Below are 25,577 nucleotides of genomic sequence, written 5' to 3'. Positions count from 1 at the left end.
GGAGTTCTTGTCGCAATTAGGGGTGTTTAAACGAAAAAATAGGGACAAATGAAAAAGAAAGCAAAAATAAGAAGTTTAAAGTAAAACTCCCTGCGTCCTATTCATTTTCACTCGATCGAGTGGTTTTAAACCACTCGATCGAGCACTTTTGATGCTCCATCTGCTCGATCGAGTAAAAATCTACTCGATCGAGAAGTCCCACTTATTGCTTTACTCGATCGACTGGAAGAAGTGCTCGATCGACCATTTTTTCACTCGATCGAGTACAAAAAGTACTCGATCGAGCTCTTTTCTCGCGTAAGCTCTTGAATTTCGTCAATTCTTCCCTTGGAATGCGTAAAACTTCCCTAAACCTGCATAAAAACACGTGCAAAAATTTCCCAAAATACCAAATACGCATAAGAACAGTCTATAGTCTTAAATCTACGCTAAAAACTGTCTAAAACTAATTGTCCTAATTAATAGCAATAAAACAAATTCAACGGAAAATTTTAAAAATTATCTATTACAAAGTGTTACACGGGGCATTTCCCCGCTCAATTCCCAATGCAATTCAGTAGCCCCTTGGAGGGCTCCTGACTGGAGGACGTCATCTCAGCAACGTTGATTGTCCTCTTCAACTTCCATGAGCTTGAATAATCATTTGAAACGGTAGGAGGGGAATAGTTCACATCCACATAAGCACGAACTTTCCTCGTCCTTGCTCCTCTATCACCGTCTTTAGCATCCTCACTTCCAATTTGATTGACAGCGGTTGCACAACACCCTTTGACAGCTTCTTCATTGCTTTCATCTGTACCTGCAGCAAGGAAAACAGACGAACTTTCCTCCTTTTTGCTCTCAGTCTGAGGCGGAGGGGTAACAATTGCAGCACAATACTCCAAATTTTCAACTGGAGTGTCAATAATAGGGTTAATAGAAGAGAGAGCATTGCAAGGCTGAGCCTGCATGGGAGCCCTTCGGGACTTAGACTGATTAAAAATTAGCTCTTCGTCCTCTACCTGAAAGGTCAAAGTCTTCCCCCCGACGTCAATAACTGCACGAGCAGTAGACAAAAATGGTCTCCCTAAAATAATAGGGGTGTGTGCATCTTCGGGGATGTCTAAGACAACGAAATCAACGGGAATAAAGAACCTCCCGATCCCTACAGGTACGTCTTCTACTATACCTAATGGCCGTGATATGCTACGGTCGGCCATCTGGACTGTCATGTTGGTGCAACTCAGCTTTGTCAAACCAAGTCTCTTAGCCAGAGACAATGGTAAGACACTCACGCTAGCGCCTAAATCGCATAGCGCGTTGTCAATCAAATAGTTACCGATATGACACGGAATTGAGAAACTACCCAGGTCTGATTGCTTAGGAGGTAACTTATTTTGAAATAGGGTTGACCCTAACTCAGTCAAAGCTACGGTCTCACTATCACTAATACTCCTCTTAGCGATAAAATTTCTTTCATAAACTTAAGATAAGAGGGTACCTTTGTCAGCAACTCAGTGAACGGCACAGTGACTTCCAAGCTTTTCAGAAGTTCGACAAATTTGCCGAATTATTGATTGGCCTTAGTATTCTGCAACCGCCTCGGGAAGGGAACCGTGATAGGTATCTCGAGTCCCTTGTTTCTCTCTTCCAATGTATCTTCCGGAGCAAGTTCTGTATCCTTTGGACGCTTCTTACCTCTCGAACGAGGTCTTTCCGGTGATTTATCGTTTAAACGAGCACTAACAGGCTCTCGAATAAGCTTCCCGTCATCAAAACTACTCGATCGACCAACATAACCATTCGATCGAGTAGAATCCTCAATAATATCACTCGATCGAGTGAAATTTTCACTCGATCGAGCAACTCCATTTTGCTCTTCACTTGATCGAGTGGAAAAACTACTCGATCGACCAGTACCGTATTCTTGTTCACTCGATCGAGTGGAAAAACCGCTCGATCGACCACTTTCTTCACCAAATCTGCTCGATCGACCACCAGAAATCAGTCGATCGAGCACTTGCTTTGCCGTGAGCTTATTTTCTTCGACAGAACACTGTTCATCATAAGTTTTAGCCTTCCTCGGGTCTGATTTTTGCATTTCCGGTCCCTCATATGAACGACCGCTTCTCAGATTTATCAAGTTTACCGTCTCATGTGGATTCTTCTCATTTTGGGTCGGTAAATGACCCTGCTTCCTCGTGGATTGGTTAGTGGCTAATTGGGCAACTTGAGTTTCAAGTGCCTTAATTGACGCATCTTTCTGTTGATCACTCAGCTGCCACTGCTTCGTAAAGGACTGCAACATAGACTTAAGCTCACCAATTTCACTCATCCCACCGGAATATGATGCACCATGGTTAGGAGGAGTAAAGGAAGGAGGCTTCTGAAAGCCTTGTTGATTCTTATGTGGAGGAATATATGGCTGCTGCTGGTGCGGAGGAGGTGTAGGATTGAGCACATTTTGACTGGTCCACCTCAAATTGGGATGGACTGCCCCTTGGTTGTTGTAATAGGAAGCCCCTCCTTGCTTATATTGCTGAAAGGCAAGGACTTGTTCCTTCTCCACAAGACAGCCAACAGCAGTGTGGCCATCATTACTCCCACATTTCTCACATGTGACGGTCTCTCCTCTAGTAAGAACATGGACCGTCTGAGGCTCCCCAGCAGCTTGCAACTCCAACTTGTCGAACCTAGCATTCATGTCTTCCAGCTGAGCCACAACCTGCTTATCGACTGCATGAACTGTCCTTATACTATCCCTCGGGTTTCCATACTCAGCACTATGATTTGCCATCTCTTCAATAAGAGACCATCCCTTATCGTCATCTGTATTCTCCTGAAATGTTTCACTGGATGCCGCATCAAGTATGGCTCTCTGGTCGTCATACAGCCCATTGTAGAACTGATTAGCTAGAAACCATGGGTCAAAACCATGGTGAGGGATAGACCTCACCAACTTCTTGAATCGTGACCATGCTTCATAAAAACTCTCATCGGGAGCCTGCCTGAAACTGGTAATCTTGGCCCTCAGCAGGTTGGTGCGCTGTAGAGGGAAATATCTCTTGTAAAATGCAAGAGCAAGAGACTCCCACTCTGTAACCCCAGCAGCTGTGCGGTCCAAGTCAGTCAGCCACTCCCTGGCTGAGTCAGCTAAAGAGAAAGGAAATAGAACTTCCTTAATCTTGTCCTGAGTTACCCCCTTAGTGGCGGGGATAGTAGAACAATAATCGGTAAAGGTCTCCATATGCTTCCTTGGATCTTCACCTGCCACACCTCTATAAATATTTCTCTCCACCAGATTGATATAAGAGGGACGGATGTCGAATATATTCCCATCATCAGTCTGGAGATTGAAACCCTTCGGAATAGAGGATGCTTTAGGCACTGAATGACTAGAAAGCTTTGGCATCTTTACTGGTGATAACGGGCTGTCTTCGAAAAGAGAGTGATGTAGCTCTGGCTCGAGAGTACTCAAGTCTTCCTTTCGTGATTTCTCTGCAGACGGAGTCTATGCCTCTGAATAGTCTCTCTGGTTCTGAATCAGCTGAAACTAATTCTAACCTGTCTGACCTGGGAATAAACAACACTGAAAGAAAATAATAAGAACGGTCTCAAGGAATAGAAATTCCCTGAGACGGATAAAATAAACGGAACGAAAACAAATAGGGCAATTGCCTCCCCGGCAACGGCGCCAAAATTTGACACGTCTGTCGTATACCTGTCAAAAATTAACTAACTAAACTAACTATATAGCTAGGGAAGTCAGGTCGATCTCCACAGGGAGGCAAGATATTTGTAGAAGTCCGTCTATTTGGTCACAAATTGGGGGGGGGGGGGGGGGTTGTTTGAATTGTTATCTAAACTACTAGTTTTAAAGGAAAGAGAAATAAAGGGCGAGAGCAATAAAGGCAGAGAAATAAGATTAAACTATCAGATAGAGAGGGACATGTCAGGATTTCGGTTCACTACGGTAGTCCAGTGACTCAGCTGTAAATGACTCAGACGAATTAATGTAAGACGGATGTTGAAAGGTCATTTCGGTCCACTTCCTATCCTAAAATACCACTAACTTAACTTTCATTCTCGTCAGGGTAGTCTACTGTTTATAGCAGGCCTATTTAGTTCAATCTTTCGATCTAGGATTAATTTTAGCCAGATTAAAGAGGTGACTCAGAAGTGTGCACTCAACTAAGTCGATAAATACAATTAAATTGCTATGGTGACAGAGTCTCGTAATTATTTCGTCTGTTTCATTTACTACATCGTCACAATCCTACCGCAGATCCCCTAATCCCAACATGAAAGGGGTTTAGCTACTCATGTCGCTAATTAAACTAACATCAGATAGATTTCCAGCAGTAAACATTATGAAATAACAAGTAAAAAGCATTAAAGAGAAATTAGGGCAAGAGAATTAAATGGAGTAAACAAGAAATTAAAGCAAACAATGATTAATTATTATAAGGAGAAGAAGAAGGAATTACAATCAAGGGAATCCGGCGTAAAGAACAATCGAATCCGAGTAAGAATAATCCCAAAGTAAGGTTGCAGTGAATAATGTAAAGCAACGTAGTAAAGTTTCTGATAATATGAAAAGATAGATCCTAATGACCTAGTAAAGCGTGCTTAAATAGCAAAGTAATTAAGTTTTTACGAAATAAACATAACACGGGCTAATTAGAAGCCAAAATCAGCGAAACCACTCGATCGAGTGGAATAAAACCACTCGAACGAGCAAACACCCCAGCAAAACTACTCGATCGAGTAGAAAGTTACTCGATCGAGTAACTCATCTTTCTGCAGGCTAAGGATCGAGTAAAATTCTACTCGATCGACCAATGGGAGACGTAAAAACCACTCGATCGAGTGGTAAAACTGCTCGATCGAGTACTTCGTCTTCATTTCAGCTCAAGTCCGCGCCTAAATGCCTCGTAATCCATGCCATGACGCTTCCTAACGCAGTATCTTACTCTGGACAGATCCCGTCTCCTCTAAATGCATGCAAAAAGGACGAAAAAGAGTACGATTCCTCTACTTTCGTGTTCATTTCTATAAAATGGCCAAAACGAACCAAAGTAGCCAATTCGAGGCAAAATACCATAAAAAAAGTATAAATATGCATAGAAATACGTGCTGAAATAGGCTAAAAAGACTATATATTAGGCACGTACATCAGATCCCTGGGCAAGGGTCAATTCTCATTCCGGGGCCGTGGAGAGGCTCCCTTCAAACACGTGTCCAAATCCCGTGATGAGAAATGGTTTGAGGACTTCTTCTTTGTGAGGAAGGACTCCATCCAGCCTCCTGATGATTATATCTTCGAGAAATGGGTTCTGACTTCGAGTAAGTAGCATTTCCGTTACCTGATTTATTTTATCTTGCCGCTTACTAGCTTACTTCATCGTCTTCGTGCAGGCCCCTGTGACCTGACCCGTATTGGTGCCAAGATCCTTGCCTGCAGCAAACTGTTCAGCATCTCTGAATCTGAGAGAAAGTTCCCAGACCTGCTCCCTGGTTTTTCACCTGCTTCCTCCTCCAATCCTCCTCAGTCGGCTCACAGTATGTCTTCTGGTAAGACTTCTACAACCGTTTTAGTTTGCATGCTATTCCTCCTGATGTTTTAAGTATCCTGACGTCTGAGACTATATCTGCCTGCAGGTTCAAAAGTTGATCAATTAGAAATCATCCTCCAAAGCGCCAAAAGAAAGAGACCTTATGCCAGCCCTGATGCGGCCTCTGCCTCTAAGAGGAGTGCTCCTGCTGCTTCCTTCCAGACTCCTACATTTTCCAGTTCTGCTACACGTGAGCCCTTGGAGGTTGACCCGTTGTCTCGTCATCCGCCTACTCCTCCTGCCAGTCCTCGTGCTTCATCCAGTGGAGGCATTACTGCTCATTTCCCAGAGGGCTTTGGGAATGTGGACAAGGTACCCTACTGGCCTGAGATCGACCAGCTGCTGTTCCCTCCTTTGAAGGAGACGTTTTCGGAGTTCTCCCCAGAGGAGATGGCTGAGAACGATGTGCATAACGCCTTCATGGTGAATACTCTTCATTTTCTACCTGCCTGTTTGCTTTTGCTTAGATTCCTCTTGCTGACTTCTGACTTTCTTGATCCAGACCCTCCAGTCTGCACTCTATAAGAGGAAGATGATCAACATAGTGCAGACCACCAGCCGTGCTACCAACGTCAAGAACCATGAGCTGAAGGGGACTATTGCTGATTTGGCGCAGCATCGGGTTGATATGAAGGAGCGTGTGGTGGAGCTGAAGACTAAGCTTGCTGTCACCAAGAAGAAGCTGAAGGAGGGGGCTGATCAGCTGGCTCGCACTCAGGCGGTGTGCAACACTTTCTCTGACTCCCTCAAGCGCTCTGATGAAAAGATCAGTGAACTGATCTCCCTGGCCACCAACGTCGTTGCTTATGCTACCTGGCGGGGAAAAATCAGCGGGATGCGTGCTGCCCTTGAGGAGGCTCCCACCCAGCAAGCTATAGAGGAAAAGGAGAAGCAGCTGGAGATGCTTTACCCCACCCAACATGATCTGAGTGCGCTGATGCCTGAAGTTGGGGAGGTGAATTCTCCTACATTGGCTGAGCAAGCTGCTGGGGCTGACGCTGGAATGTCCTAGGATGCTGCTGATGGAGCTCAAGAAGCTATGGCGGCTGAGGATATGCAGGCTGGTGCGGTACCTGAAATGGGAGGTCAGCAGGCAGAGGAGATGCCAGAGGTAGAGGACATAAATGTGACCGATAATTAAGTATTTTTATGTTTTGATGAAATTTTTTGGCAGTCTGGCCCACATGTGGCAGACTTGTAAGTTTTAAAACTTTCTTTCTGTGGTTGCTCCGCCAAGGTGGCGGTTAAACTTTGGGCCGTATTTTGGCAATGTTTTGAAATGCCCCTTGTCATAGTTTGGCAAGGTTTTAGCTTACACATCGTGTGCTTGTTATTTAATTTCCCTATCTTTAGGAAGTTTGCCGTGTCAGCCTGCTTGACTGATTTAGGCGAGTCCTGTCAACCTGAAAAGGCTGACGTTCTGACTCAGCTAGCTGTCGTGTCAGCCTGATGGATGATTTAGGCATATGCCGCAATGTAAGGAGGAGTGGCCGTGTCAACCTAGAAGGCTGATTTAGACCAGCCTGGTCAGCCTGAAAAGGCTGATCCAGACTAAGCTAGCTGCCGTGTCAGCCGGATGGCTGATTTAGGCGTATGCCGCAGTTTTTGGACTACTTAACCTTGTTCATGACGCAAGGTGTGTTCATCACGCTTAAAGCCAGCAGGGGCATAATTTAGGCAAGTTTATCGTCGTTCTAGGACCAATGGGACGCTGTAGGATTCTGGTAGCGTAGATATCCCTACGTTCCATGTTCGTGTGCATGCATGCTGGGGCCCTGATTAATTGCGATTAGTGCGAGCTACGTCTATGGGGTGGTATCAGGGATAGCTGGATAAGCGTATTTAGCTGTCAACCAGGCTCCCTTTCGTATGTTCCACAGTCCGCCTGGTGAGGGTGCTCCTTGTGGAGAAAATAGGCTAGGCATGTTGGAGTGCCGTGTGCCTTGTCACCCCGCGTTGGCAGTTGACAGTCCTGCTAGACATCCTTTCAAAGTACCATCGACACTAGGATTCAAAGTGATGTACTTAGAGTAGCCTGAAAATAAGAAAATCTATTAAAATGATGTGAAGTACCTGTCGCCATCTCATGGGGTACCAGAGCAATTGTGGTCCCCAGGGACATTTGCCGGACCACACCATCTAATAGTAGTTTAAAGTTTTGAAAGAGCTAGAGACACCAGAAATAAAAGTGAAATTGGCAGTATGCCTACTACCCGATTTTTATTTTAACTTTTAAAAGTGATTTGGCTTTTCATAGCACATCATTCTGAAAGCTAAAGTCTACTTATTATTAAAAGTAATATCTCTTCAGGTGAAGTATGTTCCATGGGCGTTGTATGATTTGACCATCCATAGTCATCAGTCTGTATGCACCATGGCCAACAACTCCTTCTACCTGGTATGGTCCTTCCCATTTGTAGGAGAATTTGCCTGCTTTTCGATTCTTGGTGTTTTGAAACACCTCTCGGAGAACCAGGTCTCCTACCTCCAAGAGCCTGACTTTCACATTCTTGTTATAACTCCTGGCCACTGACTGTTTATAAGCAGCCAGGCGGATTTTTGCGCTTGCTCGCAGCTCATCCATTGTGTCTAGGCTTCTGATCATCTCTGTATTGTTCAGTTCCCCCGTCATATTTTCATACCTGTGAGTGCGAACTAGAACTTCTGATGGAATGACTGCTTCTACGCCAAACACCAGGCTGAAGGGTGTTTGACCTGTTGCTATCTTTGGTGTCGTTCTGTCTGACCATAACACTAGTGGCAATTCATCTTCCCACTTTCCTCCTAACTCCTATAACCTCCTTCTCAGATTGTCCATGATGATTTTGTTGCTGGATTCAGCTTGCCCGTTGAACTTTGGAGTCCTAGGTGATGATTTTTTTAAGGTGATGTTCCACCTGGCACAGTATCCCTCGGTATCGTTGGAGATGAATTGTGAACCATTGTCACATATGATTTCTGATGGGATACCAAACCTGCAAATGATGTTTCATTTTATAAACGAAATGACCTGTTTATCTTTTACTTCTGTGAATGCTTCTGCCTCTATCCACTCGGAGAAGTAATCTGTCATTGCCAGCATCCGGTTCATTTCCGTGGCCTGTGGCGAGGTCCTACTATGTCCATGCCCCATGCCATGAATGGCCAGGGAGAAATGATAGGGTGCAAGGGTTCGCTGGCCGATGGATCATCGGTCCGAGCGCCTGGCGGGCGTCACATTTGCGTGCGTACTCTGCTGCATCTGCCTTCATTGTAGGCCAGTAGTATCCCTGTCTGAGGGCTTTATTTGCCAGACTCCTGCCCCCTGCATGGTTTCCACATTCGCCACTTTGGAGGGCATGTAATACAGTCTGCGCTTCTTTCTTGTCCAGGCACCATAAGTAGGGGCCTGCTAGTGACTTTCTGAATAATATATCATCAATGAGTATAAACCTGGAAGCCCTTACTCTGAAAGATCTCACTTCTTTCTTGTAAATGGCGCTTGTTATGACGTAGCTTGAGTCTAGGTAAGGTGTACGCCAATCCCGTCATCGCTCGCTCGAGATGTTTGATCGTGTATTTGTGAGCTCTCACCTTCCTCTCAGAATCGCCTCGGATTCCTTCTCCATTCTGTGGATCCTCCAGTTCTCCTTTGTCTACTTCATCTGCCTTTTGGATAGAAGGCTCCAGCATGTGTGCTATTGGAATGCTGGATAGCTCTGTTGGTTTAAATGTTGCCGCCAGTGTTGCCAAGGCGTCTGCTTCCACATTATGATCTCTGGGGACTTGCTTAAGCTTGCAAGTTGCGAATTTTTGCTTTAATTCCCTCGCTATTTTCAAGTATGCAATCATCTTTGAGTCTCTGGCTATGAACTCGTCACTTACGTGGTTGACTATTAGCAAGGAGTCACTGGATATATGCAGGTGCCTGACCCCTAACTCCAAAGCTAGCTTCATTCCCAATATCAAGGCCTCGTATTCTGTTTCATTGTTGGTTGCCTTAAATTCACATCTTACTGCTTGCGCTATCAGGTCTCCCTCAGGTGATCGCAGGATTAATCCCACGCCTGCCCCCCTTTGGTTGGAGGCTCCGTCAATATGCATCTGCCAGACTTCTGTCTCCTTGCTTCCTTCTAAGGTGAGGATCTCCGTATCTGCCAAATTCTGGATGGCTGGGCTGAAGTCTGACACGAAGTCGGCCAGTGCTTGCGATTTGATTGCTGTTTTGGGGTCATACTGGATATCGTACCCACTGAGGTGTACGGACCATTTTGACATTCTGCCTGATAGTTCAGGCTTCCTCATGATAGATTTTAGCCGGTAGTTGGTGATACCCGTCGTAAGGTGTCAAAAATAATATTTATAACCTAAATACTACTAACAGAAGCTAGTGGCAGTCAGGGTCGATCCGCAGGGAGGAAGGGAATTTCAGTTGTTCTATATTTCAGTCTAGAAGTAACAAATAAGGGGGGGGTTGTTTTGGTTTGAAGTAAATCTAAGTCTAATGCATAAACTAAATAAGCAATAAATGTAATAAAGAAGGTAAACAATGATAGAAGAAATGCTAAGACGGTCGGTTCACTATAGCTGCGATGGCGCATAATCCTAGGTAAGTATGAAATAAAGTCGTGTAGATGGGTAAATAACAAGTCCTCTCAGTCCAAGTTAACCAGTAGCTCCTTTTGGCCTATGCTACTAGTCCCTAAGTCTCACTAATGCTAGCTCTCGCACTGAAAAGTGATTCTTAAAGCCTAAATTACCTGTCTTTCGATCTTAGCAATTTAGTTGTTCTAATTCATTAATTATTTCCCTCCCCTGTCTCTCGATCTTAATGGGTTGGTCAATACTAAGCATCTAACAGGTTCCCTCTCGGTCTCGCTGTCAAATATTGCACTTAATAAATTAAAAACGATGCTAATCATACACGCGTCAGTCGATCGACCACTATAGGTAGTCGATCGACCAACTGGCACAGTCGATCGACCAGAGAAACCAGTCGATCGACCAATGCCCTAATTCAGGTCGCCTAATTCTACGCCATCTACGCTATAGGTCCCCTACATCTTAGCACGAAGGAATTAGCTACTCATACTAGGAATATCAATAACAATAAAATTGACTAATAACACAGAAGAATTCATGATCAAAGCGATGAAATAAACAATTAACATAAAACGATAAATTGGCTTTCGGGAGACTATTCTAGCAATTCCTATACTACGAATGACAATAAAGTAGTAAAACTGAAATAAGAGCAGAAGAATACCGCGTAAAGGAATTGTAAAGAAGAGATCAAAAACCAACGCGTAAAGGAATTTTAAAGAAGAGATCAAAAACCAACTGCAAACCGAACTTTATTAATGGAAGAACAATAGTCTTAAGAACCCTAATTATGAAATAGAACTAAAACTGATGAAAACTGAATGATAAAACTGGATGCTAAAGCTACGTTATATAGGAATATCACGCAACTCTTATTCCTAAACCTAATATACAATGGGCTTAAGCTAAATCTCGATCTTTTAATTCTCGTCTGAAGTAGTGTCTTGGTCGATCGACTAAGCATGGCAGTCAATCGACTGAGTAGCAGCGAACAGTAGCTACTGGAACCCGTGGAGTGGTCGATCGACCACTTGGACCAGTCGATCGACCAACAGCGCTGTACAGAATTGCATTCTGACGATTCCTGCAGCGCGCACCGATCTTAAAACAGCTGCCATTTCTTCGTTACTTGGTCAAATCAGGCGTTCTACGCGGCGTTGGAAAGCTAAGAGGATAAGCTTTCACCCCCAATTGGAATCACTCGATTATCTTCTCTAGAACTCGAGATATGGCCAACTGAAGCAGCCTGCAATGTCGTGAGGTGCTTCTTTGCTTGTTAAACTCGTACGCACCCATGCTTTTGCTATCTTCAGGCCTTGAAATGCATTCTAAACTTCAAGTACGTGTCAAATATTCATGTCCTTCCTAAGCTTAGCTTCCGGGGTCAAGATTTGGTTCATTTTCTACCCATTTCCGCAATAATCTGCAATATTACATAAAAACACGAGAGTAGACAGAAATAGGGGAAATAGTAGAATAAACTACATACCATAGACATAAAATGCGTGGAAATAAAGATGTAAAACGTCATATTATAGACACGCATCAAACTTCCCCAAACCAAACCTTTGCTTGTCCCCAAGCAAACTAAATGCAAAACTAAATCTAGATAGAAAGGAGCAAAACATGGACAAACTGAAAATCGTCTACTTAAACCAATTTAATGCATATGAATCAACTACTAATAGCTCAATGTCACGCAAACGAATTTATGCATATTTCGAAAAGATGTTGAACGTTTGACCTTGCAAGACTTTCAAAATTGGACTCTCCCGGGTCACTCTTCTCTCAACAAAGCAAATGGTAAGCAATTTATATGTAAGAGAGAAAGAGACAAAAGTCGCTCACCTAGACTCAACCAACATGATCATGCATGCAATATAGTATGATAAGCAATTCTAGCTACCGTGCACATACATTCCAACCATTCAGGGTCCATCACATGCCGAATACTTGCAAAGATTTGGATAAGTGAGGCTATGGGTAAGAAAAGGGCAAAACGATATGGGAATGAGAGGGAAATAGCCAAGCTAGCATCCTATCAAACCGAAAAAATACATCCACTTCTAACTCAATGAAATAAGCTCGAATGCCTTAATGAATTAGGCAAACACTTCACTAATCCAAACTCAATACTCCTCATAGAATACAAATCGCAACATAGGAGTCAAATAACTCAATTTCATTTTTCTTTTTTCTTCTTCTTTCTTTGCCGTTTCTTTTTATTTTGTTTTCTTTTTTTTTTTTTTCATTCGGCAGTCACTATTTTCCAATTTTTTCATTTCTCTTTTTCTTTTCTCCTTCATTCATTACCAACTTCATAGAGTGCAAATCGAGCCAAAATTGATACAATACAACGAATACCACTAAAACTACTAAACTAGCTCAGCAAAGGGTAGGCTTAGTTTATGGATTGTAGCTAAAGGGTCAACTGACAATTTTTGGCTAATGTGAAGCTAATGGGTAAAACGAATAAAAGGGATTTTCGCAAGCATTCTCCAAACACGCAATACCAACCACTAACCCGAATGTATGCAGGCAAAAAGCAATTAAATTTCATACTTGTGCAAATTGATGTTACACGATACGCAGGGAGTAACTACTCACAAACCTAAATGAAACCGGTCATGAATAACACCAGTTTATAAGGCTCTAATTCCTCAGAAAGTTTTGTAGTTTGCCAAAATTTCAAGTCAAGTCTAATTGTTCAACAAATTTTGAAACGAAATTCGAGATATTGCAAATGCTTTTGCTAAAAGATGTGATAAAATGCAGGGTTTAAGCAAATGACAACTATCAGTAATGAATACTACAATCTGACTCAACCTATATGCTAAATTAAACGTGATATTTTTGAATTTTTTTTTGAAATTTCTCAATTTTTTGGATTTTCTGTATATATAGGGGAAAATAAACAACAATGCAAGACAAAAATGTAAACGTGTAACTGAAATGCAATGAAAACAATGCAAATGCGACGTAAAACCCTTCCCCAAACCAAATCACACAATGTCCCCATTGTGCGATATCATGTATAAAGAAGCAAAAGGAAATGGGATTTTGCGATAAATAACTAAATAAGACATGAAATTGGGACTCGGAAACTTACAAGATTTTAAGCGCAAAAGGAAACCTCCCCAAACCAGCGTGAGCTAGGAGGTTTCATGAGTTTTGCATGCTACCAATAAGTACCGAAAAGACAAACAAAAGTACGTGCGTAAATCCGAGAAAACAATTTATTAAACGCAAAATTATGTGTAAAATAAAGAAATGGAAGAAAACAGAAATAAATCGGAGAATAAAGTGGAGAAAAGACTCCCTCAACTCCGCAAACCGACCAAACACAGCAGAGGAATGATCGATAACTTGTGTAAAAAGCGAAAGTGGTCGATCGACCACATCACCCAGTCGATCGACCAAGGTGACACGAACAAAAGCTTCTGTAACTGTAGCAGTCAGTCGATCGACCACATAGGCTAGTCGATCGACCAAAAAAACTCTTTGTAATTTCGATTTCTTCAAATTAGCTCAATAACTTGAGCTAATATGGTCTATAAACTTGCAAAAGCACATAATAACGCGCCCAAAAATTGCGCACAACCCAAAGTAATAGTTTAAAGCATAAATAAATCCTAAGCAAACTTATAAAAGCGAAGTCTCGCGCAAACCAAAAATAGTAAAAAGTCTTAAATGCGATAAATTGTCTTAAAAACTCAAGCATTAAATTATTTATCCGCAAAAAACGCGGGATAACTCCGACCATGGCCTTTGGCTAGATGCGATCGCCTCAAAGCAATACTAATCTCGTGAGATGGAGACCACCCATCTCCGTCATCTAGGTATCTAAATGGATTGTCGCACTCTAGCCCTCCATGCTCTAGTATCGTCCGGCTCATCGAACTCCAGATCATACTCCATGCCTCGCGCTCGACTTCTTCAAAGCTGGAAAATCGGGTGGCTCTTTCTTCCCCAAACCGGCTCTGAAAAGTCAGTCAAAAACAAAGCAAAATCTTCCTCCATCTTGCTCCCAATCGGGGCGGAGGTGTTAGAGCGAGAAATAAGGGTAGGAATAAAAAATGGGACATCATCAATATGCAATCGATAGTGTACCTCATCTTCCGATTTCGGAGCCGCTCGGAAATGGAGGCTTCATCGACAACTTGGCCCGCTCTTCTACTTCCTTCCTTGAAACATCCTTTGAATTAAGGACCTTGTCCTTATCAACTCTCGGAAATGACTTCATAGCTCGCTCTATGAACGACCCGTCAATAACTCGGGCCGAAGTATCACGTAAATCGACAATATCGGACTTGTCCATGTTTAAAACCCTCGTCACATCATCATTATTGTCGAATTTTGCAATTCAAATGACGGTTTTGCGTTCTGCTTTCGGTATCTTGGTCGGTCGACCGGTGGTGTTGGTCGATCGACCATGAGCACTGGAAACGTGATCTCTTTCTGCATTAGAAATTTTAACAAGCTTCTCCATATTTCCCGAATCCTTTCCTTGCTGATTAGCCGCTAAGATTGCTATTTGGTTTTCAATTTTCACCATATGGGCCATAAGAGCTTGATCGCCGTTCTCATTCTCGCAATCTCATTGGTGTCATGAACCGAAGCATTTCGCTCGAATTTTCTTGCTTCAATTGTGCCACCTCAAGCTTTTCGGATTGAGCATTAACGAAGCCTCAAGTGCCGCAAAGTACTCATCTCTACACTTGCTTTCCGCGTTGTCTACTCTCCAACTTGTCGATTTTTCATTCGAGCTTCAAATTGTGCTACAATTCTGGGAGACGTTTGACATCTTGGTGGAAGAATCAAAGGTACTCAAGCCTTCCCTTTGATGTTCTCCTTCCAAAATCCTGCTTAGATAGGACCTGAAAGACCTATAAAAACAAAACTAAAGGAAAAAGATGAGAACTGCCTCAAGGAATAAATCCCTTGAGGCTAAAGACAAACTAAAATAAAAACAACTAAAACTAGCGCTACCTCCCCGGCAACGGCGCCAAAATTTAATACCCGTCGTAAGGTGTCAAAAATAATATTTATAACCTAAATACTACTAACAGAAGCTAGTGGCAGTCAGGGTCGATCCGCAGGGAGGAAGGGAATTTCAGTTGTTCTATATTTCGGTCTAGAAGTAACAAATAAGGGGGGGGGTTGTTTTGGTTTGAAGTAAATCTAAGTCTAATGCATAAACTAAATAAGCAATAAATGTAATAAAGAAGGTAAACAATGATAGAAGAAATGCTAAGACGGTCGGTTCACTATAGCTGCGATGGCGCATAATCCTAGGTAAGTCCGAAATACAGTCGTGTAGATGGGTAAATAACAAGTCCTCTCGGTCCAAGTTAACCAATAGCTCCTTTCGGCCTATGCTACTAGTCCCTAAGTCTCACTAATGCTAGCTCTCGACCTTTGAAAAGTGATTCTTAAAGCCTAAATTACTGTCTTTCGATCTTAGCAATTTAGTTGTTCTAATTCATTAATTATTTCCCTCCCCTGTCTCTCGATCTTAATGGGTTGGTCAATACTAAGCATCTAACAGGTTCCCTCTCGGTCTCACTGTCAAATATTGCACTTAATAAATTAAAAACGGTGCTAATCATACACGCGTCAATCGATCGACCACTATAGGCAGTCGATCGACCAAGCTAACTATGATCGATCGACGAGAGAAACCGATCGATCGACCAATGCCCTAATTCAGGTCGCCTAATTCTACGCCATCTACGCTATAGGTCCCCTACATCTTAGCACGAAGGAATTAGCTACTCATACTAGGAATATCAATAACAATAAAATTGACTAATAACACAGAAGAATTCATGATCAAAGCGATGAAATAAACAATTAACATAAAACGATAAATTGGCTTTCGGGAGACTATTCTAGCAATTCCTATACTACGAATGACAATAAAGTAGTAAAACTGAAATAAGAGCAGAAGAATACCGCGTAAAGGAATTGTAAAGAAGAGATCAAAAACCAACGCGTAAAGGAATTTTAAAGAAGAGATCAAAAACCAACTGCAAACCGAACTTTATTAATGGAAGAACAATAGTCTTAAGAACCCTAATTATGAAATAGAACTAAAACGATGAAAATGAATGATAAAACTGGATGCTAAAGCTACGTTATATAGGAATATCACGCAACTCTTATTCCTAAACCTAATATACAATGGGCTTAAGCTAAATCTCGATCTTTTAATTCTCGTCTGAAGTAGTGTCTTGGTCGATCGACTAAGCATGGCAGTCGATCGACTGAGTAGCAGCGAACAGTAGCTACTGGAACCCGTGGAGTGGTCGATCGACCACTTGGACCAGTCGATCGACCAACAACGCTGTACAGAATTGCATTCTGACGATTCCTGCAGCGCGCACCGATCTTAAAACAGCTGCCATTTCTTCGTTACTTGGTCAAATCAGGCGTTCTACGCGGCGTTGGAAAGCTAAGAGGATAAGCTTTCACCTCCAATTGGAATCACTCGATTATCTTCTCTAGAATTCGAGATATGGCCAACTGAAGCAGCCTGCAATGTCGTGAGGTGCTTCTTTGCTTGTTAAACTAAATGACGCACCCATGCTTTTGCTATCTTCAGGCCTTGAAATGCATTCTAAACTTCAAGTACGTGTCAAATATTCATGTCCTTCCTAAGCTTAGCTTCCGGGGTCAAGATTTGGTTCATTTTCTACCCATTTCCGCAATAATCTGCAATATTACATAAAAACACGAGAGTAGACAGAAATAGGGGAAATAGTAGAATAAACTACATACCATAGACATAAAATGCGTGGAAATAAAGATGTAAAACGTCATATTATAGACACGCATCAAACTTCCCCAAACCAAACCTTTGCTTGTCCCCAAGCAAACTAAATGCAAAACTAAATCTAGATAGAAAGGAGCAAAACATGGACAACCGAAAATCGTCTACTTAAACCAATTTAATGCATATGAATCAACTACTAATAGCTCAATGTCACGCAAACGAATTTATGCATATTTCGAAAAGATGTTGAACGTTTGACCTTGCAAGACTTTCAAAATTGGACTCTCCCGGGTCACTCTTCTCTCAACAAAGCAAATGGTAAGCAATTTATATGTAAGAGAGAAAGAGACAAAAGTCGCTCACCTAGACTCAACCAACATGATCATGCATGCAATATAGTATGATAAGCAATTCTAGCTACCGTGCACATACATTCCAACCATTCAGGGTCCATCACATGCCGAATACTTGCAAAGATTTGGATAAGTGAGGCTATGGGTAAGAAAAGGGCAAAACGATATGGCAATGAGAGGGAAATAGCCAAGCTAGCATCCTATCAAACCGAAAAAATACATCCACTTCTAACTCAATGAAATAAGCTCGAATGCCTTAATGAATTAGGCAAACACTTCACTAATCCAAACTCAATACTCCTCATAGAATACAAATCGCAACATAGGAGTCAAATAACTCAATTTCATTTTTCTTTTTTCTTCTTCTTTCTTTGCCGTTTTTTTTTCTTTTGTTTTCTTTTTTTTTTTTTTTTCATTTTTTTTTCATTCATTGAGTCACTATTTTTCAATTTTTTCATTTCTCTTTTTCTTTTCTCCTTCATTCATTACCAACTTCATAGAGTGCAAATCGAGCCAAAATTGATACAATACAACGAATACCACTAAAACTACTAAACTAGCTCAGCAAAGGGTAGGCTTAGTTTATGGATTGTAGCTAAAGGGTCAACTGACAATTTTTGGCTAATGTGAAGCTAATGGGTAAAACGAATAAAAGGGATTTTCGCAAGCATTCTCCAAACACGCAATACCAACCACTAACCCGAATGTATGCAGGCAAAAAGCAATTAAATTTCATACTTGTGCAAATTGATGTTACACGATACGCAGGGAGTAACTACTCACAAACCTAAATGAAACCGGTCATGAATAACACCAGTTTATAAGGCTCTAATTCCTCAGAAAGTTTTGTAGTTTGCCAAAATTTCAAGTCAAGTCTAATTGTTCAACAAATTTTGAAACGAAATTCGAGATATTGCAAATGCTTTTGCTAAAAGATGTGATAAAATGCAGGGTTTAAGCAAATGACAACTATCAGTAATGAATACTACAATCTGACTCAACCTATATGCTAAATTAAACGTGATATTTTTGAATTTTTTTTTGAAATTTCTCAATTTTTTGGATTTTCTGTATATATAGGGGAAAATAAACAACAATGCAAGACAAAAATGTAAACGTGTAACTGAAATGCAATGAAAACAATGCAAATGCGACGTAAAACCCTTCCCCAAACCAAATCACACAATGTCCCCATTGTGCGATATCATGTATAAAGAAGCAAAAGGAAATGGGATTTTGCGATAAATAACTAAATAAGACATGAAATTGGGACTCGGAAACTTACAAGATTTTAAGCGCAAAAGGAAACCTCCCCAAACCAGCGTGAGCTAGGAGGTTTCAGTAGCCAGCAGTGCTACCAATAAGTACCTGAAAAGACAAACAAAAGTACCGTGCGTAAATCCGAGAAAACAATTTATTAAACGCAAAATTATGTGTAAAATAAAGAAATGGAAGAAAACAGAAATAAATCGGAGAATAAAGTGGAGAAAAGACTCCCTCAACTCCGCAAACCGACCAAACACAGCAGAGGAATGATCGATAACAGGTACAGCAGCGAAAGTGGTCGATCGACCACATCACCCAGTCGATCGACCAAGGTGACACGAACAAAAGCTTCAGAATCGATAGCGATCGAGTCGATCGACCACATAGGCTAGTCGATCGACAAAAAAACCTCTTTGTAATTTCGATTTCTTCAAATTAGCTCAATAACTTGAGCTAATATGGTCTATAAACCTGCAAAAGCACATAATAACGCGCCCAAAAATTGCGCACAACCCAAAGAAATAGTTTAAAGCATAAATAAATCCTAAGCAAACTTATAAAAGCGAAGTCTCGCGCAAACCAAAAACAGTAAAAAGTCTTAAATGCGATAAATTGTCTTAAAAACTCAAGCATTAAATTATTTATCCGCAAAAAACGCGGGATAACTCCGACCATGGCCTTTGGCTAGATGCGATCGCCTCAAAGAATACTAATCTCGTGAGATGGAGACCACCCATCTCCGTCATCTAGGTATCTAAATGGATTGTCGTGACTCTAGCCCTCCATGCTCTAGTATCGTCCGGCTCATCGAACTCTAGATCATACTCCATGCCTCGCTCTGACTTCTTCAAAGTGGAAAATCGGGTGGCTCTTTCTTCCCCAAACCGGCTCTCCAAAAAGCAGTCAAAAAAGAAAATCTTCCTCCATCTTGCTCCCCAATCGGGGCGGAGGTGTTAGAGCGAGAAATAAGGGTAGGAATAAAAAATGGGACATCATCAATATGCAGTCGATAGTGTACCTCATCTTCCGATTTCTGGAGCCGCTCAGGAAATGGAGGCTTCATCGACAACTTGGCCCGCTCTTCTACTTCCTTCCTTGAAACATCCTTTGAATTAAGGACCTTGTCCTTATCAACTCTCGGAAATGACTTCATAGCTCGCTCTATGAACGACCCGTCAATAACTCGGGCCGAAGTATCACGTAAATCGACAATATCGGACTTGTCCATGTTTAAAACCCTCGTCACATCATCATTAGCTGTCGAATTTTGCAATTCAAATGACGGTTTTGCGTTCGCTTTCGGGTATCTTGGTCGGTCGACCAGTGGTGTTGGTCGATCGACCATGAGCACTGGAAACGTGATCTCTTTCTGCATTAGAAATTTTAACAAGCTTCTCCATATTTCCCGAATCCTTTCCTTGCTGATTAGCCGCTAAGATTGCTATTTGGTTTTCAATTTTCACCATATGGGCCATAAGAGCTTGGACTGCCGTTCTCAATTCTGCAATCTCATTGGTGTCATGAACCGAAGCATTCTGCTCTGAATTTTCTTGCTTCAATTGTGCCACCTCAAGCTTTTCAGATTGAGCATTAATGAAGCCTCAAGTGCCGCAACAAGACTCATCTCTACACTTGCTTTCCGCGTTGTCTACTCTCCGACTTGTCGATTTTTCATTCGAGCTTCAAATTGTGCTACAATTACGGGAGACGTTTGACATCTTGGTGGAAGAATCAAAGGTACTCAAGCCTTCCCTTTGATGTTCTCCTTCCAAAATCCCGCTTAGATAGGACACGAAAGACCTATAAAAACAAAACTAAAGGAAAAAGATGAGAAGCGCCTCAAGGAATAAATCCCTTGAGGCTAAAGACAAACTAAAATAAAAACAACTAAAACTAGCGCTACCTCCCCGGCAACGGCGCCAAAATTTGATACCCGTCGTAAGGTGTCAAAAATAATATTTATAACCTAAATACTACTAACAGAAGCTAGTGGCGTCGGGGTCGATCCGCAGGAGGAAGGGAATTTCGGTTGTTCTATATTTTTGATCTAGAAGTAACAAATAAGGGGGGTTGTTTTGGTTTGAAGTAAATCTAAGTCTAATGCATAAACTAAATAAGCAATAAATGTAATAAAGAAGGTAAACAATGATAGAAGAAATGCTAAGACGGTCGGTTCACTATAGTTGCGATGGCACAAAATCCTAGGTAAGTCCGAAATACAGTCGTGTAGATGGGTAAATAACAAGTCCTCTCGGTCCAAGTTAACCAATAGCTCCTTTCGGCCTATGCTACTAGTCCCTAAGTCTCACTAATGCTAGCTCTCGCTTTGAAAAGTGATTCTTAAAGCCTAAATTACCTGTCTTTCGATCTTAGCAATTTAGTTGTTCTAATTCATTAATTATTTCCCTCCCCTGTCTCTCGATCTTAATGGGTTGGTCAATACTAAGCATCTAACAGGTTCCCTCTCGGTCTCGCTGTCAAATATTGCACTTAATAAATTAAAAACGATGCTAATCATACACGCGTCAGTCGATCGACCACTATAGGTAGTCGATCGACCAAGCTAGCTATGATCGATCGACGGAGAAACGATCGATCGACCAATGCCCTAATTCAGGTCGCCTAATTCTACGCCATCTACGCTATAGGTCCCCTACATCTTAGCACGAAGGAATTAGCTACTCATACTAGGAATATCAATAACAATAAAATTGACTAATAACACAGAAGAATTCATGATCAAAGCGATGAAATAAACAATTAACATAAAACGATAAATTGGCTTTCGGGAGACTATTCTAGCAATTCCTATACTACGAATGACAATAAAGTAGTAAAACTGAAATAAGAGCAGAAGAATACCGCGTAAAGGAATTGTAAAGAAGAGATCAAAAACCAACGCGTAAAGGAATTTTAAAGAAGAGATCAAAAACCAACTGCAAACCGAACTTTATTAATGGAAGAACAATAGTCTTAAGAACCCTAATTATGAAATAGAACTAAAACTGATGAAAACTGAATGATAAAACTGGATGCTAAAGCTACGTTATATAGGAATATCACGCAACTCTTATTCCTAAACCTAATATACAATGGGCTTAAGCTAAATCTCGATCTTTTAATTCTCGTCTGAAGTAGTGTCTTGGTCGATCGACTAAGCATGGCAGTCGATCGACTGAGTAGCAGCGAACAGTAGCTACTGGAACCCGTGGAGTGGTCGATCGACCACTTGGACCAGTCGATCGACCAACAGCGCTGTACAGAATTGCATTCTGACGATTCCTGCAGCGCGCACCGATCTTAAAACAGCTGCCATTTCTTCGTTACTTGGTCAAATCAGGCGTTCTACGCGGCGTTGGAAAGCTAAGAGGATAAGCTTTCACCTCCAATTGGAATCACTCGATTATCTTCTTTATAACTCGAGATATTGCCAACTGAAGCAGCCTGCAATGTCGTGAGGTGCTTCTTTGCTTGTTAAACTCGTACGCACCCATGCTTTTGCTATCTTCAGGCCTTGAAATGCATTCTAAACTTCAAGTACGTGTCAAATATTCATGTCCTTCCTAAGCTTAGCTTCCGGGGTCAAGATTTGGTTCATTTTCTACCCATTTCCGCAATAATCTGCAATATTACATAAAAACACGAGAGTAGACAGAAATAGGGGAAATAGTAGAATAAACTACATACCATAGACATAAAATGCGTGGAAATAAAGATGTAAAACGTCATATTATAGACACGCATCAGTTGGTCACGACATGTATGATGTAGGACTCAAAATAGGGGCGCAGTTTGCGAGATGCTACTACCAATGCTAGTACTAATTTTTCAAGGGATGTGTACCTGGTCTCTGCTGGCAGCAGAGACTTGCTCACGTAGTATACTGGCTTCTGCTCTTTTTCCTGCTCTCTAACCAGGACAACACTCACTGCCACCTCCGTGACGGTCAGGTATAGGAATAGTGGTTCCCCTGGCTTTGGCTTTGACAGCAGCAACGGGCTGCTGAGGTAGTGCTTCTGCTCTCTGAAGGCTTGCTCGTGCTCCGAGGTCCATTCAAACTTATGGCTTTTCCTTAGTATGTCATAAAACAGCCTGCATTTGTCTGAAGATCTTGAAATGAACCTGTTCAGGGCTGCTACCTTTCCAGCTAGTCTTTGAACATCCTTAGGCTTTTCAGGTGATTCTAGTTGTAAGACAGCTTTGATCTTCTCGATGTTGGCTTCTATCCCTCTTTGAGTTACAATATAGCCTAAGAATTTTCCAGAAGATACTCCGAAGGTGCATTTAGATGGGTTTAGCTTCATTTTGTATTCTCTGAGGGTGCAGAATGTTTCTGCCAGATGCCGCATATGATCTTTGGCCTTTTCTGATTTCACCACCATGTCATCAATATACACCTCCATTGTTCTTCCTATCTGTTCTTTGAACATTCGGTTAACCAGCCTTTGATATGTGGAGCCTGCGTTCTTTAAGCCGAATGGCATAACGTTGTAGCAATATATCCCTCTTTCGGACATGAATGCCGTCTTCTCTTGATCTGCAGGATCCATCTTAATCTGATTGTACCCACTCCATGCGTCCAGGAATGTCAGCATCTCGTGTCCAGCTGTTGCGTCCACCATTGCATTAATATGAGGCAGCGGGAATGGATCTTTAGGGCATGCTTTGTTGAGGTCGGTGAAGTCCACACATACTCTCCACTTTCCGTTCTTCTTGGGCACTACTACTACGTTAGACAGTCATTCTGGATATTTTACTTCTCTTATCTTCTTTGCTGCCAGCAGGCTATCTACCTCTTGGTTGATCACCTTGTTTCTTTCAGCTGCAAACTTTTTTCTTCTCTGCTGGATGGGTTTACACTTTGGGTCCACACTAAGCTTATGCGTTATGATGGATGGATCTATTCCTATCATGTCATCATGTGACCACGCAAAACAATCCATGTTGTCTTGTAAGAACTTGACTAGTTCTTTGTCTTAAGCTTCTGTGCATCCTGCTCCAATGAGCACGGTTCTTTCGGGTGCGGCTTATCCGGTTGATTTGATCCGGCTCTTTTTTTTGGGGGTTCGATGTATTCGTCTGGATAGGTCATCAGTAATTGCTATGCGGGAGGGCTGGCAGTGCACCTGAGTACCTTCTTATAGCAGCCTCTAGCTTCCTCCTGATCTCCTCTTATTGTTTCTACTCCCCATGGTGTGGGGAACTTTATGCACTGGTGGTATGTTGAGGGGATTGCTTTCATCTGGTGCAACCATGGTCTTTCCAAGATGACGTTGTAGGTGGAGGGGCCGTCTATAACCACATACCTGACTTGCTTATTGACTCCTCCCACATAGGTTGGGATGAATATCTCGCCTAGTGAGCTGGCTGTTTCTCCACTGAAGCCTACTAGCGGAATAGTCTTCTTCTGCAAATCCTTCTCGCTGAATCCCATGTTTTCTATAGTTTTCAGCATGATTAGGTTGACCGAGCTTCCTGTATCCACCAAGACCTTCCTGAATGTGCAATTAGCCATCGATAAGGTGATAATAAGTGTGTCGTGATGTTCTCGCTCGTCGTATGTATCTCCTTCATTAAAGCTGACTGCTGGTAGGTCACTGTGAGAAATTCTAAAAGATTTGGCTGGCCTGTCTCCTTTGATCTCGGTGGCACGTCTTTTAGCTGCTGAGTATGTCAGTCCGCTTAAGTCTGAGCCGCCTGTTATCACATTTATGATTTTGGTGCATGTGGTGGATCTATAAGCTTGGCGGAGCCTACCTTATCTTGCTGCTTGCCCCCACGTGGTAATAGGTGGCTCAGCTTTCCTTGCTCGTACAGGCGCTTGATCTCTCTTCGTAATGTGTAGCAATCCTCAGTGTTGTGCCCAATATCATGGTGGAACTCACACTTCTTCTTGCTATCCTTTCTCTATGCTTGCTCTCCTACCGGTGGGTTGGGCTACCTGACTCCATCTCCCATCTCCCTGAGTGCCTTCAGGATTCCCCCGATACCTGTAGTGAATCCATACTCTGCCAGAGTGGGGAGTAGCTGATTTTCCTTGATCCTGTTGACTCCCCTTCCATATGGTTTGTACCTCTCATCCTTCTTGCTGGTGGTTTGCTTTCTTCCTGATTTCTCCACGGCTGAGGTACTAGAAATACTTGGCGTGCTTAGTAAGCTGGCTTTGGCTAGGATATCTTCTTCCAATCTGATTGCGGCAGCTGCCTTTTCCTGCACTGCTTCGAAACTGTGGCAGGGATGCATAGTTAGCTGCTTGTATAGGTCGGAGTCGTGGTGGAGGCCTCTTCCGAAGGCTTCTACTGCTGTCGAGACATCGCACTCTCGTACTGCTACCTTCTCATTGTTGAACCTAGTGTTGTATTCTCTAATGCTCTCTCCTACCCCCTGGACGATTCTGTACAGATCTCCTGCGTGTTTTTATGGTTTTCTGCTGCTTGCGAACTATTGAGTAAATCCGTTCACCAATTCAGCAAATGTAGATATCGACCTATTGGGCAGGCTCACAAACCATCGAAGTGCCAGTCCTGTTAGGGTGGACCCAAACCCTTTGCACATGCAAGCCTTCTTGACTTGCCCTATAGCTGTTACTGTCATCATTTTCTGCTTGTACTGGCTTATATGATCAAAGGGATCTACTGTGCCGTCGAAAAGAGGCATATTTGGATTTGTGAATCCCTTTGGCATGGCTGTGATGGATATGTTGTCCACGAACGGTGAGTCGGCATAGCTGTCTAGTGCCGCTTTCTCGAGTGGGGGTGGCAATCCTGGGATCCTGCTCAGTATTTCCTTTAACTCCAAGTATTGCTAATTCATTATGCTGCCTGAATCTAGGGTCCGCCTGTCGGCTGCCTGCTGATTCAATATACTGCCTCCAGATCCGAGCTCTCGATGGTTCTGGTGTGTTCCAGCTGCTAGAGGAGTTGTTGTAACGATTGTCCCCTGTTGCCAGTCCATTTGTTGGTTTGACTCGGATCCTACTCCAGGTGTCTGATCGATCGTGGCGGGGCT

The sequence above is a fragment of the Silene latifolia genome, chromosome 11 (assembly GCF_048544455.1).
Source record: "Silene latifolia isolate original U9 population chromosome 11, ASM4854445v1, whole genome shotgun sequence".
NCBI lineage: Eukaryota > Viridiplantae > Streptophyta > Magnoliopsida > Caryophyllales > Caryophyllaceae > Silene > Silene latifolia.
Note: the sequence above shows the minus strand (reverse complement) of the source record.